The sequence below is a fragment of the Lissotriton vulgaris genome, chromosome 9 (genome assembly GCF_964263255.1).
Source record: "Lissotriton vulgaris chromosome 9, aLisVul1.2, whole genome shotgun sequence".
Classification (NCBI taxonomy): domain Eukaryota; kingdom Metazoa; phylum Chordata; class Amphibia; order Caudata; family Salamandridae; genus Lissotriton; species Lissotriton vulgaris.
In genome coordinates, this window is record NC_141697.1 from 1,179,968,001 (window position 1) to 1,179,985,339 (window position 17,339).

Consider the following 17,339-nt stretch of genomic DNA (forward strand, 5'->3'; position numbering starts at 1 on the left):
CCAGGCCCAGATGGCCTATCAATAGATCAAATCAAATCTGAAATTAGTTTCTGGGCACCCCTCCTTTGTAACCTTTTTAATAATTTATCTGATAATTCCATCCCAGAGTCATGGTCTAACAGTGTTATCGTGCCAATATTAAAAAAAGGCGATAGATCAGACCCCGGCTGCTATCGCCCGATATCACTGATTGACAATACTTTAAAGGTTCTCGGGAGGGTACTTTTTAAGAGGATAAGCAGTTGGGCTAACGATAATAACATCTTACACCAATGTCAGCTTGGTTTTAGATCCAATGTGGGCACTGTAGAACAATGTCTGAACTTGAACCTGTTAGCGGCAAAATACACCATTGTAAAAAAGTCCCCCCTGTATTTTGGTTTTATGGATTTAAGTTCAGCCTTTGATTTTGTTAACCGTTCACGTTTGTGGTCACTCCTGCTTAACTATGGTTTAGATGATTATTTGGTTTATTTTCTCTCTTACCTGCACAGGGATTTAAAAGCTTGCGTTCGTATTAATAATGAGGGCGAGGTCTCCAAGGACATTTTAATTGGCAGGGGGGTCAGACAGGGCTGTGTGCTCGCCCCCCTGCTTTTTATCTTGTATATCAATGAGCTGAGCAATACTTTATGTGCCCTAACCAATGATGTTCCAATCGTTAATGGCACCCCCATTCCCGCTTTGCTGTACGGGATGACGCGGTGCTAATGGGCCGCACACCCAATGCTCTGCGTATTCTAATTTCAGGTTTTGTTTCTTTTATGGCAGAGTTGGGACTGTCGACTAATTTTAATAAGTCGTATATTATGAACTGCGGCCCTAAAAGATATAACATCACCACAATTAAATCAGGTGAAAATACTCTAAAAAGCACAAGCACTTTTCCATACTTAGGATTATTATTCTCAAATTCTGGATCCTGGCAGCCACATGTCGCTTATGGGAGAAATAAGATTGGTAAATCTATTAATTCGGTCCTTTCCCTCCGCCAACCAAGACATGCAGACGTTGTCACCTCACTTATAAAGATCTATCGCACCCAATGCCAACCCACGGGTACGTATGGCTCAGAGGTGTGGGGATATTCCAATTGCATCTCTATCCAAACTGAGGAAAACAGATTTTGTCGAAAGGTATTGGGGGGTGTTGTCTCTGCGGCAACATATATCTGCCATAAAGAACTTAACTTACCTTTCATAGAAGACTTCATTCGTTCAAGACCAGCTCTTTTTTGGTTAAAAATCTGGTTGAACCCTTCGGCCCACTTAACACGCAGCATACTATCTGACTGCCTACAAAGTGATAGGTCCCACCATATCCCATGGTTGAATGCAGTCGAGAAAAGTTTGATTAGTGTGGGGCATGGCTCTTTATTTACTTTTCCTAACACCATAGACCGCTCTCATAAGAACATAATTAAAGGGGCCTTGTACAACCTTTATGGTATGGAACGGGTAAGATCTGAACACCTTAAGTCATCAATCATCAGGTACTTTACCCTTCTTGAACCCACTGTTGGCTCATCAGTGTCACCGCAGAGATATCTGCTTACTACATTAGGTAGATGGAACAGGAGCCTTCTGTTCCGGTTCCGGGATGGCAGCATTGTGAACCTGTTAAATTTTCCTCTTGGATATAACAAACATCTTGACAAGTTGGATTGCCCTTGCACGACGGGTGGCAAACAAAGTTTGGTACATTTCTTCTTTTTTTGTGGTTTTTATAGGCTGTACACCTCTCGATACTTAATGCCGTATTGCCGTAGACATGAACTTAGAGATTTTAATCTGGCATTAAAAACCTTTCAAATGTTAAGTTCGGATGAGGAGATATTCTGTGTAAGTAGCTTTCTTAAAGCTGCTGTTCGCTCCCGTGCTACTATGGATCCACTTTGAAGAAATCAGTATAAACTGCATCCTTTGCACAATTTCTTTCTTTTTTGTACATTTATGGCTGTATATTAATGTATGGATATGTGGAGGCTCTGCTCTATGAAATGATATTTTTAACTTTTATACAACTTTTGTACCAATCATTACTGTCCTTTACTAATTGCCCTAATATGATGTACTCGCTGTTTTAATTATGATTATTTTTAATGTATATGTACTTTTATGGATGTATCTACTCCGAATAAAGATCTTTTGACTTGACTTTGACTTTGACATTGAGGTATAGGCAACATGTCCCGTGGTTAAAAATAGGGAGGAAGGCCCGGCAACAGGGGAAGGGGAAGGAAATGAAATGGCAGAAAGGAAAAGAGGGAGCAAATCTCCAACCAGAGAATACTCAAAAGAGGAGAACCTCTGGAAGTGATTTAAAGAAATGGGTAAAGAAGGGGGCCTTTGGGGATAAGGAGATGGAAGCCCAAGTGGAGAAAATGAATGATCAATTAAAACCCCCACGAAAGAATAAAAGGGAGGAAAAGATGTACAAGCCACAGAAAAAGGGCTCCGGAGAAAATCAAAACACCAGAGATAAGGTGGCCAGAGGAGGAAAGTTACATACAACATTCAAAAAAATAATGGGGGAGGAAAGGGGGAACACTATCAATGTAGATAATAAGGGTATGGATAATATGTGGTTGCATTTTGAATGATGCCGACTAGAAAGTGGCAAGAAAAAAATAAGATAGCTTTGAAGTTTAAAGGAAATAGGAACCAAGGATCTTAGACAAGTGGGCTTTACCGAGAATAGTAAAGGAAACAAAGTCACAAAGGTTTTGAGGTGCTCAGGGCTGGTAAAGGTGACTATTGTAAAAGCAGGGAAAGAGGTATTGGAGAAAGGGATAAGATTAATCCCGAAACAGAATTGGACGTGAAAAGATACCAAGGTACAGCTTTTATGAAGTACCATGCTGATAGATCCAGAGTGTGAGGAAAAAGCAAATATTGAATTTACTGTAGGCACTGCAGGGATCAGCAATCATCGGGGTAACTGGAGCCTTGAAAACAGCTTGGTAGGCCCTTTCTCACCAGCCCTGGAGGAGGTGGGTTGCTTAAGTGAAATTGATTAGGATATTGGGTTGCCACACAGCTTTAGAATTTTAAGATGGAACATAAATGGGCTTGGAAGAATGTCAAAACTAAAAAGCCTTTAAAAGTTAGCCAAACATTTGGAGATTATGTCTTTGCAAGAAATATGGGTGTGCGACGAAACCCATATAATTGAAGGGTTTGTTCAACTAAATAGGCCTGCGAAGAAAAAACAGCAGGGATATCCTGCAGGGGGATTATGACCCTAATATCCACCAAGATTGCGAAAAAGGTGACATCTATAGCTGTAAAATGTAAATGGTTACTGGCTTGCAGAGTATGCTTGTTGGAACCTGATGTCAAATATGATAATATGGTAACTATGAATTAATATATGTAGTGGGGGGAGCCCAGAAGAGTACATGATAGAGATGGGGCATTTTAAGGATGATGTGGACTGTTTATGCGAAAATTGTGACAACGATGTTCTTATTCTAATGGGAGAGCTTAACCATAAAATTAACCCAAAAATGATAGATCCCTGGTTTAAAGAAGTACTCCGCTCATATAAAATAAGTATGGCTCATTTCCCTGAAGGTAGACCATCCCGACGAGACATAGCATTAGGGAAGTACCTGGGCACGAAGGTTTTGTTTCGTCTCAATGGCAGGATAGATACCGATTGTCCTGCTAAGCAAATGTTTAAAGTAGGCACCCAACCCTGCTCAATCAATGACATCTTCCTACACGCCTGGAACTTTGAAACAAGCATTGGAAATGCAATAGGTCTCGCAGCATTAGAGTTAGTGCTTTTAGAATTGTTTATGGGTTTTTTGTTGTAAATCTTTAGCATTTTTGTTTCCTGTAGCCAATTGTCATGATTCCACTTACCCCTAACACACACATCCTAAGACATGTGCTGATATCCCCCTTAGAAAACCCACCCCTGTCCCGTGCTCCACGCACGCTTCTTGTCAGTGTGATTGGGTGCATACATTTTTATCTGCCTTATTACTTGTTGGTCACCTTCTTAAGGTTTGCTACTCTTGACTTTGTATTTGCCCCTTTTTGCTAGTACACTGTGGTATTGTTTTGTATGCTTGTCGAAGTTCTGGAGCTCAATTAATGTGCTTGGTAGGCTCCGCTTGTGGCTCCGTGAAAGACAACGCCCTCGCGAAGGTCTTTCTGATTTCTCCCCGCATCCCTACACGCTGCCTTTTGGTGCGCGCTTGAACTGGGACTGCATTCAGCGTCCTCGCGCACGTTAGCAGAACGTGACTGGGAGCGGCTGGGTGCGGCCAGGTATTTAAACCGCACCCAGCCTTCTGGAAGGCGCTTTGCCTTCAGGTTTCCCTCGGAGAAGGTCGCGTCAGTAGGAGGAACTCACCTGAGGGAGAATTCTATCCTGGCAGGACTCCACGGCGGTGCTTCTTATTTCCTGGAGATTGAAGTCTTAGGAACTAACTCTGAAAGCTAAGTACTTTTGCTACATTTAAGGCGCCCTTCGCAAGAAAGGTTAATTTTTGGAACATTTACTTTGTGAAAGTCTTCATGAAGAAGAGACTTCGGACATTCAAGGCCTAACGGAATCTTGAGGATTATTTGCCAAAATCATTATGTTTGTTAGAATGTGAAGAGAATTACTAAGAACTTTATATTTGTTATTTTGTGAAGAGAATTGCTAAGAACTTTATATTTGTTATTTTGTGAAGAGAATTACAAAGAACTTATGTTTGTAAAATTGTGAAGAGATTTACAAGGAACTTTTAGATTTTGTTTAAGAAACGTGGGATTTAAGAAAGATACCTAGGATTTGGTGTGTCTTGTTTAAAGCTTATTTTTTTAGCTCCATAAACAAAAGGAACAGAAACCCCGAGACAAAGAAGCAAAGGCTAATACCAAGTAAGTGTTAGGAAAGAGACAGAAAGAATGCAAAGGGCTTCTTAAAAATAGTGATTAATCCTTCCTTTCTTTTATGAACATTTGCAGACGAACAAGCTGACATAACATCGGACAACCAATTATCCTAGAGGACATCTGACAACTTTATCACCACAACCCTACATCCCTACAAAGACATACTGGGCGAGGGCCTTCAACTTGCTGATTGCAGGTAGGGGGATCTTCGAACAACTTAACTAGGTTATAGGGGTTCCGTTTAGTTAGAGATGGTGGTGAAGGGGGCTAGGGAGGTTAGGAAAGCAGACTCCTAAACCTGAACACTAAAATCTTGGTGCTTGTTGCTTCGCAGGTCGACAGCAAGAACCAAAGTCTCCTCTTCAACGCCCAGTACCGGCCCTCCTCCCTAATTCCTAGTTTAAAATCTTGCTGTTAATATTTAACTCAGTAAGTTTTAGTTAGTGATTTGGGAAGTTGGTCCCTTGCGTCCCTGCGAAATCATCCACGTCTTCCAAGAGAACTTCAGTCAAGACAAGGTAAGGGACGACGTGGTTAGCTTTGACAGAAGGCAAAGCCCACGTTGATAATTTCACCCGGACGCAATGGATCAAGTAAATATGCAGGATTTGGCAGCAGTTTTAGAAGCTATTAGGCAGGATAATGCAGCCTTACGTAGAGATTTATCCTCTCTTCAAGACTCTATTCAGCAAAAACCAACCACTTTTCTGAGTCCCTCATCCAGTACAGATACCACAACCCAGATCCAAGTGGTAACCCCGTTCCCCACTCCTTTAGCCCCACCAGAAAGATTTTATGGGGATTGTAATAAGTTTTCTGTATTTTTACAGCAATGTCACCTACATTTTATTGCCAAGACTACAGCCTTCCCAGACGATTCTTCTAAAGTAGCTTTTATGTTATCCTATATGGGTGGGGATGCTGCTCTTTGGTCAGTTCCATTAGTAGAAAAGGACGACCGAATTTTGTATAATTTTAAAGATTTCGAGAGGGCTTTAAAGAAAATGTTTGCAAAACATCTCTTCGTTCAATCTGCAGACAATGAGCTTCTAAGTTTAAAGCAGGGATCTTCGGATCTAATACATTACATATCCACCTTTAATCGTCTGGTTTTAGAGGCTGACTGGCCATACGACAAGAGAGTTTCTATCTTTTACAGAGGTCTGAGAGAGGAATTAAAGGACATGATTACTCAGATTCTTGAACCCCCAGAAGACATAAGTGAGTTCATTGACTTAGTGGTAAAACTTAATCATCGTATTTCCGAACGAAAGGGAGAAAGAGGGAAAACTGAGCATAAAGTAGTTTTCTTTAAGGAAAGGTCAACCCCGAATCGAGAATCTGGTCCAAAATCTGATTCCGTCGAACCCATGCAAATTGGTTCGATCCGTGGACCCTTAACTAAGGAAGAGAAAGATAAAAGACGACGTTTAAACCAGTGTTTATATTGCGGAAAGACAGGACACTTCGTGAAAGAATGTCCTACTCGACCTAACAAGTTTAAAACCAAGACTTCCGATGTAGCCATCACACAGGAAAAGTCGGAAAACTAGTACACTCGGTAAAGGGAGAGGTCAGTTTATCGGGTGGTCTTTCTAGTTTGGCCTCGACTCTTCCCCCTGCAGGTTTCAGACACTTTTCAATCTTAGTAGAACTCCGAGATTTGCTTCCTAAATCTAACACAAGAAAAGTGGAAGCTATTATAGATTCTGGGGCTACAGGTAATTTTATTGATTCCAAATTTTTCTTACAGCTAGGCTTTCAGTCTGTGTTAAAAGATCATCCAGAAACAGTCAGAGCAGTTGATGGCAAGGAATTAACTTCAGGGCTGGTAAACAGACAAACCGAACTTTTAGAGATGGATTGTTCTCCCATACATCGAGAAAGAATTCAATTTGACATAATTGATGCCCCTCAATTCAAGATGATTTTAGGAATACCTTGGTTAATAAAACATAACCCAATCATAGATTGGGTAACCAGGTTAATCACCTTTAAGTCCACCTTTTGTACTGAGCAGTGCTTCCTAATCAATAGATCCCAGGACATAGTTCAAGGTTTTGATTTCGGAATTGAATCACCCAATGTCCTGCTTTTGGAAGGGGTTCCATCGGTTTATAGCGACTTATCTGATGTGTTTGACAAAAGAAAAGCCAATACACTACCTCCACATAGAGATTTCGACTGTAGGATAGATCTCGTCCCTGGAGCAACCTTACCTTGTAGTCGCATTTATGCTCTTACGGAAGCAGAAAACGTTCACCTGAGAGCATACCTTGATGAGTATCTTGCTAATGGGTTCATTAGGCACTCTAAATCTCCAGTATCTTCAGCTCTTTTTTTCATTCCAAAGAAGGGAGGGGAATTGCGCACGTGCATTGATTATAGGCAGTTAAACAATGTCACCATCAAGAACAGGTACCCTTTACCCTTGATCCCAACACTTTTGGATCAAATTAAGAAAGCTAAGATTTATACAAAACTGGACTTGCGAGGAGCTTACCATTTAGTCAGGGTAAGAAAAGGAGACGAATGGAAAACGGCTTTCCGCACTAAGTTCGGTCTCTTTGAATACCAAGTCATGCCTTTTGGACTTTGTAACGCTCCTGCCGCCTTCCAGTTTTTTATAAACGAAGTGTTGCATGAATTTATTGACATCTGCTGCGTGGTGTATATTGATGACATTCTCATCTACTCAGACACTGAGGAAGAACATGTACAACAGGTCCGCGCCATTCTTCAAAGACTACTCTCCAACTCTCTTTACGTAAAATTGGAAAAAAGTCTGTTTCATACCTCCAAGGTGGACTTTCTGGGTTATATAATCAGTCCCGAAGGTATAGAAATGGATCCCAAGAAAGTTGAAGCGGTAACAACCTGGCCCAGTCCAACTTCTGTGAAGCAGATCCAAAGCTTCCTAGGGTTTGCAAACTTTTACCGTAGATTCATCCAGAACTTTTCTCAAATAATTACACCTATAACCAAGTTGTTGAGAAAAGGAGTGAAATTCTTGTGGAACTCTGATGCTGAAGAAGCCTTCCAAATTTTAAAGAAAAGATTTACTATGGCCCCAATCTTGTGTCATCCAGACCCCAATCAACCGTTTATTGTAGAAGCAGATGCATCTCAATATGCATTGGGAGGGATTCTTTCACAACGAAATTCCGATACAGGCCAAATGCACCCCATAGCTTACTTCTCCAGGAAAATGTCTGAAGCTGAACAGAACTATGCCATTGCCGATAAGGAATTATTAGCAATTAAGGCGGTTTTTGAAGAATGGCGCCACTACCTGTTAGGGGCTCGACATCCTGTAACAATTTATACTGATCACCGTAATCTTCAAGCTCTAAGATCTGTAAAGGCTTTGACTGCTAGACAGTTACGTTGGTCTATGTTCTTCAATGACTATACCTTTGTGATAACTTATCGCCCTGGAAAAGAGAACTTGAAAGCGGACGCTTTGTCTAGAATTGGTGATAAAGACCCAGAAAAACCTGAAGATATCCATCCAGTAATCCCGACTTCTTGTTTTCAGGGAAGTTTAACCACTAGTAACATTATTAATGATATTAAGGAGGCCTTGAAAGATAAGGATGTTGAGATGTTGAAAAGAGATCATCCTTATCTCCTGGAGAAAGATGATTTGATGATGGTACATGGTTTGATTTACGTTCCTACTGAAAAAATTCAAAAATCCATAATTCAGCTTCACCACGATACAATGTTATCTGCCCATCCTAGCATCTTGAAGACCATGGAACTAATAAGACGAACCTTTTGGTGGCCTTTGATGTTCAAAGACATTCAGTTGTTTGTAGAAACTTGTAGTGTTTGCATTCAACATAAGACTTCTCATCAAGCTCCTAGTGGTTTGTTAATGCCTCTACCTATCCCACCTCAGCCCTGGCATACTATATCGCTAGACTTCATAGTTGAACTACCTGAAACCAAGAAGGGATTTAATACAATTTTAACTGTAGTGGATCAGTTCACAAGAATGGCCCATTTCATTCCCTTAAAGAAACTTCCCACTGCCTTAGAGCTGGCTCATTTAATTATGTCACACGTGATCAGATTACACGGAATCCCATCTGTGGTCATTTCAGACAGAGGCTCCCAATTTGTTTCTAAGGTTTGGCAAAAGTTGGGTACATTGTTACAAATGGACGTTCGTTTGTCTTCTAGTTACCATCCCCAAACAGATGGTTTAACTGAGAGAACTAATCAGACAATCGAGCAATATCTCCGATGCATGTTACCCAATGTTCCTGAAGAATGGTCTGACCTTTTGAGCCCCCTAGAGTTCGCTTATAATAACTCAGAACATTCATCTATCAAAATGTCCCCGTTCTTTTGCAATTTCGGATTCCATCCCAAAAGCATTCCTGAGAATTCTTTAAGCTCTGATTCAGTACCTGCAATTTCTGACTATGTATCTAAAGTGTTTTTTATCCAAGAAGAGGCCAAATTCAACTTGGCAAAGGCGAAAGAATCTCAGAAAGAGACCAAGGACAAACATCGATCTGAACAACCGCAATACCTAGTAGGTGAAAAAGTATGGTTGAGTACAAGAAATCTGAAACTCAGAGGAAATCGGAAATTCAATCCAAAATTCATTGGTCCCTTTCCTATTGAGAAGATAATTAACCCGGTTTGTGTAAAGCTGAATCTCCCTGATAAGTATTTGATACACCCGGTCTTTCATGTCTCCCTGGTTAAGCCATTCCATCCTCAGACCCGCATCTCCAAATCCCCATCCCCCATCATGATTGATGATCACCCGGAATTCGAGGTAAAAACTATCCTAGATTCCAAAAGAGTTCGAGGAAAACTGTTTTACCTCATAGATTGGAAAGGTTATGGCCCAGAGGAAAGGTCTTGGGAACCTTTAGACCATCTGAAAAACTCCCCTAGATTGATCCGACTTTTCCATCTAAGGCATCCTGAGAAACCAAAGCCCATTTCAACCGTTCTGGGGGGGATCTTGAGGAGGGAGTACTGTCATGATTCCACTTACCCCTAACACACACATCCTAAGACATGTGCTGATATCCCCCTTAGAAAACCCACCCCTGTCCCGTGCTCCACGCACGCTTCTTGTCAGTGTGATTGGGTGCATACATTTTTATCTGCCTTATTACTTGTTGGTCACCTTCTTAAGGTTTGCTACTCTTGACTTTGTATTTGCCCCTTTTTGCTAGTACACTGTGGTATTGTTTTGTATGCTTGTCGAAGTTCTGGAGCTCAATTAATGTGCTTGGTAGGCTCCGCTTGTGGCTCCGTGAAAGACAACGCCCTCGCGAAGGTCTTTCTGATTTCTCCCCGCATCCCTACACGCTGCCTTTTGGTGCGCGCTTGAACTGGGACTGCATTCAGCGTCCCCGCGCACGTTAGCAGAACGTGACTGGGAGCGGCTGGGTGCGGCCAGGTATTTAAACCGCACCCAGCCTTCTGGAAGGCGCTTTGCCTTCAGGTTTCCCTCGGAGAAGGTCGCGTCAGTAGGAGGAACTCACCTGAGGGAGAATTCTATCCTGGCAGGACTCCACGGCGGTGCTTCTTATTTCCTGGAGATTGAAGTCTTAGGAACTAACTCTGAAAGCTAAGTACTTTTGCTACATTTAAGGCGCCCTTCGCAAGAAAGGTTAATTTTTGGAACATTTACTTTGTGAAAGTCTTCATGAAGAAGAGACTTCGGACATTCAAGGCCTAACGGAATCTTGAGGATTATTTGCCAAAATCATTATGTTTGTTAGAATGTGAAGAGAATTACTAAGAACTTTATATTTGTTATTTTGTGAAGAGAATTACTAAGAACTTTATATTTGTTATTTTGTGAAGAGAATTACAAAGAACTTATGTTTGTAAAATTGTGAAGAGATTTACAAGGAACTTTTAGATTTTGTTTAAGAAACGTGGGATTTAAGAAAGATACCTAGGATTTGGTGTGTCTTGTTTAAAGCTTATTTTTTTAGCTCCATAAACAAAAGGAACAGAAACCCCGAGACAAAGAAGCAAAGGCTAATACCAAGTAAGTGTTAGGAAAGAGACAGAAAGAATGCAAAGGGCTTCTTAAAAATAGTGATTAATCCTTCCTTTCTTTTATGAACATTTGCAGACGAACAAGCTGACATAACATCGGACAACCAATTATCCTAGAGGACATCTGACAACTTTATCACCACAACCCTACATCCCTACAAAGACATACTGGGCGAGGGCCTTCAACTTGCTGATTGCAGGTAGGGGGATCTTCGAACAACTTAACTAGGTTATAGGGGTTCCGTTTAGTTAGAGATGGTGGTGAAGGGGGCTAGGGAGGTTAGGAAAGCAGACTCCTAAACCTGAACACTAAAATCTTGGTGCTTGTTGCTTCGCAGGTCGACAGCAAGAACCAAAGTCTCCTCTTCAACGCCCAGTACCGGCCCTCCTCCCTAATTCCTAGTTTAAAATCTTGCTGTTAATATTTAACTCAGTAAGTTTTAGTTAGTGATTTGGGAAGTTGGTCCCTTGCGTCCCTGCGAAATCATCCACGTCTTCCAAGAGAACTTCAGTCAAGACAAGGTAAGGGACGACGTGGTTAGCTTTGACACCAATGCTAAAGAATTACAAATCAAAAAAGCCATAAACAATTGTAAAAGCTCTAACTAAAAATCCTCCGAGACCTATTGCACTGTGTGAGGGTGAGGGGTTGAGGGTGAGTGAGGGTGAGGGTGAGTGAGGGTGAGTGAGGAGTTGAGGGTGAGTGAGGGGTTGAGGGTGAGTGAGGTGTTGAGGGTGAGTGAGGGGTTGAGGGTGAGTGAGAGTGAGAGTGAGTGAGGGTGAGGGTGAGTGAGGGTGATTGTGAGTTAGGGTGAGGGGTTGAGGGTGGGTGAGGGTGAGGGTGAGGGGTTGAGGGTGAGTGAGGATGAGTGAGGGTGAGTGAGGGGTTGAGGGTGAGTGAGGGTGAGTGAGGGTGAGTGAGGGTGAGTGAGAGTGAGTGAGAGTGAGTGTGAGTGAGGGTGAGGTGTTGAGGGTGAGGTGTTGAGGGTGAGGGGTTGAGGGTGAGGGGTTGAGGGTGAGGTGTTGAGGGTGAGGTGTTGAGGGTGAGGGGTTGAGGGTGAGGGGTTGAGGGTGAGGGGTTGAGGGTGAGGGGTTGAGGGTGAGTGAGTGTGAGTGAGTGAGGGTGAGGGGTTGAGGGTGAGTGAGTGAGGTTGAGGGGTTGAGGGTGAGTGAGGGTGAGGTGTTGAGGGTGAGGGGTTGAGGGTGAGGGGGTGAGGGGTTGAGGGTGAGGGGTTGAGGGTGAGGGCGAGTGAGGGTGAGGGGGTGAGGGGTTGAGGGGGTGAGGGTGAGGGGTTGAGGGTGAGTGAGTGAGGGTGAGGCTGAGGTGTAGAGTGTGAGTGAGAGTAAGAGTGAGGGTGATTGAGGGGTTCAGTGTTAGTGAGGGTGAGGTATTGAGGGTGAGTGAGTGGAAGGGTGATTGAGGGATTGAGAGTTAGTGAGGGTGAGGGGTTGAGTGTTAGTGATGGTGAGGTGTTGAGGGTGAGTGAGGGTGAGGGTGAGTGAGGGGGAGGGGGAGGCGTTGAGGATGAGTGAGGTGTTTAGGGTGAAGTGTTGAGGGTGTGGGTGAGGAGTTGAGGGTGAGGGAGGGTGAGTGAGGGTGAATGGTTGAGGGTGAGTGGTTGAGGGTGAGGGGTTGAGGCTGATGTTTTGAGGGTGAGTGAGGGTGAGATGTTGATGGTGAGTGAAGGTGAGGTGCTGGGTGAGGCGTTGAGGGTGAGTGAGGTTGAGGGTGGTTGAGTGAGGATGAGTGAGAGTGAGGGTGAGTGAGGAGTTGAGGGTGAGGTGTTGAGGGTGAGTGAGTGAGGGTGAGGTAGTGAGGGTGAGTGAGTGTGTGGTGTTGAGGGTGAGTGAGGATGAGTGAGAGTGAGGGTGAGTGAGGATTTGAGGGTGAGGCGTTGAGGGTGAGGCGTTGAGGGTGAGTGAGGGTGAGAGTGAGTGAGGGTGAGTGAGTGTCAGTGAGGGTGAGGTGTTGAGGGTGAGTGAGGATGAGTGAGAGTGATGGTGAGTCAGGGGTTGAGGGTGAGTGAGGTGTTGAGGATGAGTGAGGAGTTGAGGGTGAGTGATGGTCAGGGTGAGTGAGGGTGAGGGTGGGTGAGGTGTTGAGGGTGAGGTGTTGAGGGTGAGTGAGGGGTTGAGGGTGAGTGAGGGTGAGTGAGGGTGTGGAGTTGAAGGGGAGGCGTTGAAGGTGAGTGAGGGTGAGTGAGTGAGGGTGAGGTGTTGAGGGTGAGTGAGTGATGGTGAGGCGTTGAGGGTGGGTGAGTGAGGTTGAGTGTTTGAGGGTGAGGCATTGAGCGTGAGTGAGTGAGGGTGAGGTGTTGAGGGTGAGGGGTTGAGGGTGAGTGATGTTGATAGTTGTTGAGTGAGGATGATTGAGAGTGAGTGTGAGTGAGGTGTTGGGGGTGAGGGGTTGAGGGTGAGGCGTTGAGGGTGAGTGAGGGTGAGGGTGAGTGAGGGTGATGTGTTGAGGGTGAGTGAGGGTGAGTGAGGGTGAGGGTGAGTGAGGGTGAGTGAGGGTGAGGATGAGTGAGGGTGAGGGTGAGGGGTTGAGGGTGAGTGAGGGTGAGTGAGGGTGAGTGTTTGAGGCTGAGTGAGGGTGAGATGTTGAGGGTGGGTGAGGGGGGTGAGGGTGAGGGTGTGGGTGAGTGGTGTGAGTGTTAAGGGTGTTGTGGATGAGGGGTGTTAGTATGAGGGAGTTGAGGGTGAGGGGGTGAGGGTGAGTGTGATGGGAGGGGAGGCAGAGTGAGGGATGTTGAGGGGGTGAGGGAGTGTAAGGGAGAGTGAGGGTGAGGCTGAGCGGGTGTGAGAGGGTGAGTGAGGGAGTGTGTGAGAGTGTGAGTGAGGGAGTGTGTGAGGTGGTGTGTGAGAGCGTGAGTGATGGGGTGTGTGAGGGGTGTGTGACTCACCCTACCACTGCTGTGTCACACTTTGGGAAGTATTAAAAAGGTAATTCATACAGTTCAGGGTTTTACTTTACATCCTGGGACTTCTAGTCTTGTTGATCACAATGGTAAAACTTGCACTACAAGTCCCAGAATGCAAAGCAAAAATAGAATGAATGCGCAACCCCTGCATAGAACTGGAAACTTGAAATTTTAAACAGCGCCCCGCAGAACTGTCTAGGGTCAGCTATTGTGTTCTGATTAAATAACGGGAGTCACACAATATCTTAACACAACAGGAGCACTACAATCAGCATAGGAGTGGCTCTGACATCTTAAAATAGGTGTGGTTCCCACTTCAACCAGGCGTGACCCCAATCCTGCCTGAGCCGGATGCATGCACACAAAAGGAATCAGTTCATCTTGTACATTCTGAATCTCACAATTATTTCCAAGAGAGAGGCAATCTTTTGGATACCGGTCACAAGTAGGAAACTTCCGCAATGGGAGAGGCAGGAGTACCAGACAGACTACGTAGAGTAAAAGCAGGGTGTAATAAAAAAGGTAGTTAAGGTGATGTAAGTTGTAGGTCATGATACACATTCCTGGAAGTCTACAGGCAAGGGGGATCTCAGAATTTTAACACACCCACGTCTCGGGTGGTTACGCTGAAACAAAAAGATGCTGTGCAGTGATGGATCGAATCTAAGAACCTGACAGGCACTGGTGGGAATCTCCAGATGGTATTTGGCATACAGTCAAGCAGTCTGAAAGATAGTGTCTTACTTCTTAATCCAAGTTGGCAAGACATTTTGCACACAACGGACACTGACTGGGTGGCTCAGGTATCTGGCAGGTAAAGCAAGTTGCTGTGTCCTTAATTTAGCAGAAAAAAACAGGCTGGGGCATCCAAATGCCCTACGAAAAAGACATGGTTATACTTTTCGTAGCAGGCAGTGCAGTCTGGGGCTGCACAAAACTGTTAAGTGTTGGAGATTTCCTGGATGCTGCAGGGAGTGTAGAGTAATGAGGTTCCTGGAAGGGAATATCCTGCAGCGCTGGAGTTCCCTGGAACTGTCAGGCACTGCAGGTTGGGAAGGTCCTATGGATCTGCGAAGTAATACTGTCTGCACCTGCTGGCCCCTCTTACCTGCGCAAGACCGGGTCTTCCATATTTTGAGCAGAAGGATGATAATAGCCGCCAGGTGAGACAGATCTCCAGTAAGTCTGAAGACGTTCATGCTGAGGGGGTTGCTGCGACCGGGGCCCTGATGAAATAACGCTGACGGACTGCACACCTGGCAATGAAAGGGCCCGGTTCCGTACTGCAGCTGGGGTAGGTCTGAAAATGGCGAGCGACGAGCGACGTGGCCAAACATAGGAAGGTGGAGAGAGGACTCTTGGAGCGCACCGCCCCCTCGGGACGCACAGCAGCATAGCGGACATCTTGAAATGGATCACATTGGCAAACAAGACGGAGGGAAGAGAGGGGAGGGGGAGGAGAAATGCGACATGGCGGGAAGGGGAGGGCTGATGAAATAACGCTGACGGACTGCACACCTGGCAATGAAAGGGCCCGGTTCCGTACTGCAGCTGGGGTAGGTCTGAAAATGGCGAGCGACGAGCGACGTGGCCAAACATAGCGGACATCTTGAAATGGATCACATTGGCAAACAAGACGGAGGGAAGAGAGGGGAGGGGGAGGAGAAATGCGACACGGCGGGAAGGGGAGGGGGCGGAGCGGGTAAACAAAGACGGACGTGCACGCGCTTTTAAGCTCAATGCGCATGCGCATAAGCTCAATGCGCATGCGCATTGAGCTTAAAAGTCACGGGCACTGCAAGGAATCGCCACGATTCCTTGCACTGTGGATAAAGAGTGGATAAGTCGCAATACTCTCGCTTGCTCGATGCGCATGCGCATCGACAGGCGAGACCTAAAAATGAAAGGGTTTGGTATAACACAAAAAGTAGAAAGTGATCACGATCCACTGAAACTAGAAATAACTTTAGGAAAAAAGAGCTTATGAGATAAAGTAATCCCCCAACAACTAGTTTCTCAAAGTGAATAACTACTAGATTAACTGCAAAATGTTTGGCAAAACTGGTTAACTTCCATCAGAATTTAGGCCGGGGGAACGTCAGGGTACAAAAAACTTGAGAGTATGAAGAAATGATTAGACAAGTGGTGCAATGTCTTAGGTTAATACTAAAATACAAACAATCAAGGACCAAGAATAATCGAAGAAATGATAGAATAAGAAGGCATTGGTTTAGTGAGGAATGTAGTACATGTATGAGGTTGATAAGGAAAAGGGAGTTTTAGATACAATCTTATACCACTTTAGTTAAAATGAGGAAAGTGTATAAAATGCTACTTCAAAATCAGAAAAGGGGATATAAAGAGGAATGCTGGGGGAATCTGCTGGAAGCAATAGAAACTAAAAACACACACAAAGTTGGGAAGTTAATACAAGAAGGGTCAGGTAGGATACAGGGGGCTATGAGTTGGGTGGTGGAGGAAGCAGCACGGGAAGAGTATTTGGGGCACCTGTATGGCAAGTGGGCAGAGCCCGTAGAAGAGATACTACACACTGGGTAGAGGTGGATGAAGATAAAAAAGCACATTTCTTAGTTGATAATGTAAAACGTACTATAGCGAAACTAAAACTATCTTGTTTAGCTGCCCCAGATAATCTCTCCACAATTAAAATAAAGATATGATCTGAGTGGTTTGCTGAAGTGCTATCTCAAATGTTTTTGATTATATTAGATACAAGTCAAATCCCTAATAGCTGGAGAGGGGCCATAATTCAACCGTTACATATGAAAGGAGATGTGAAGACCCCAAAACATTATAGGCTGCTCAGCCTCCTGGATGTAGGAGAAAAAGTGTTTGCGAAAATAATCCTGGGTATGCTGAAGGAATGGGTGGAACAGTGGTAAATTGTGCCTGTGGAACAAGGCGGTTTCAAGAAGGGCCATTTCACAATTGATCATTGTTTCGGATGTATGACGTTAGCACGCATACCATTACAACGCATACCTTTACAACGCGGTATTTACAACGAATACCGTTACAACGCATAGCGCTTAGAGGTGCTGGATAGTGGTAAGTATAATTTTATATTCCAACTCCAGTCCCCGTGGACACTAGGGAAGGTGTTGGATATAAAATTATACTTATTCCCTATCCTAGAGCGCCCCCCAGCGCAATGCGTTGTAATGGTATGCGTGGTAATGCCTGCGTTCTAATGGTAGTGCATTGTAATAAATGCGTGCTAAACGTTGTATACCCATTGTTTCTCCCACTGGACGATTGCTCAGAAATCAGTTGAGCAGAGAGGGAAGTTGCTCTGTTGCTATGTAGATTTCGGGGCAGCCTTCGATCTGGTAGACCAGAGGTGCCTATTGGAAACTCTGACAAAATATGACATTCCTAATGGGTAACAGACCATAATGCAAAGGTTGCACACGCAAAATTGGGCACAGGTCATTAAGAACACTGAGAGGACATTGACTCT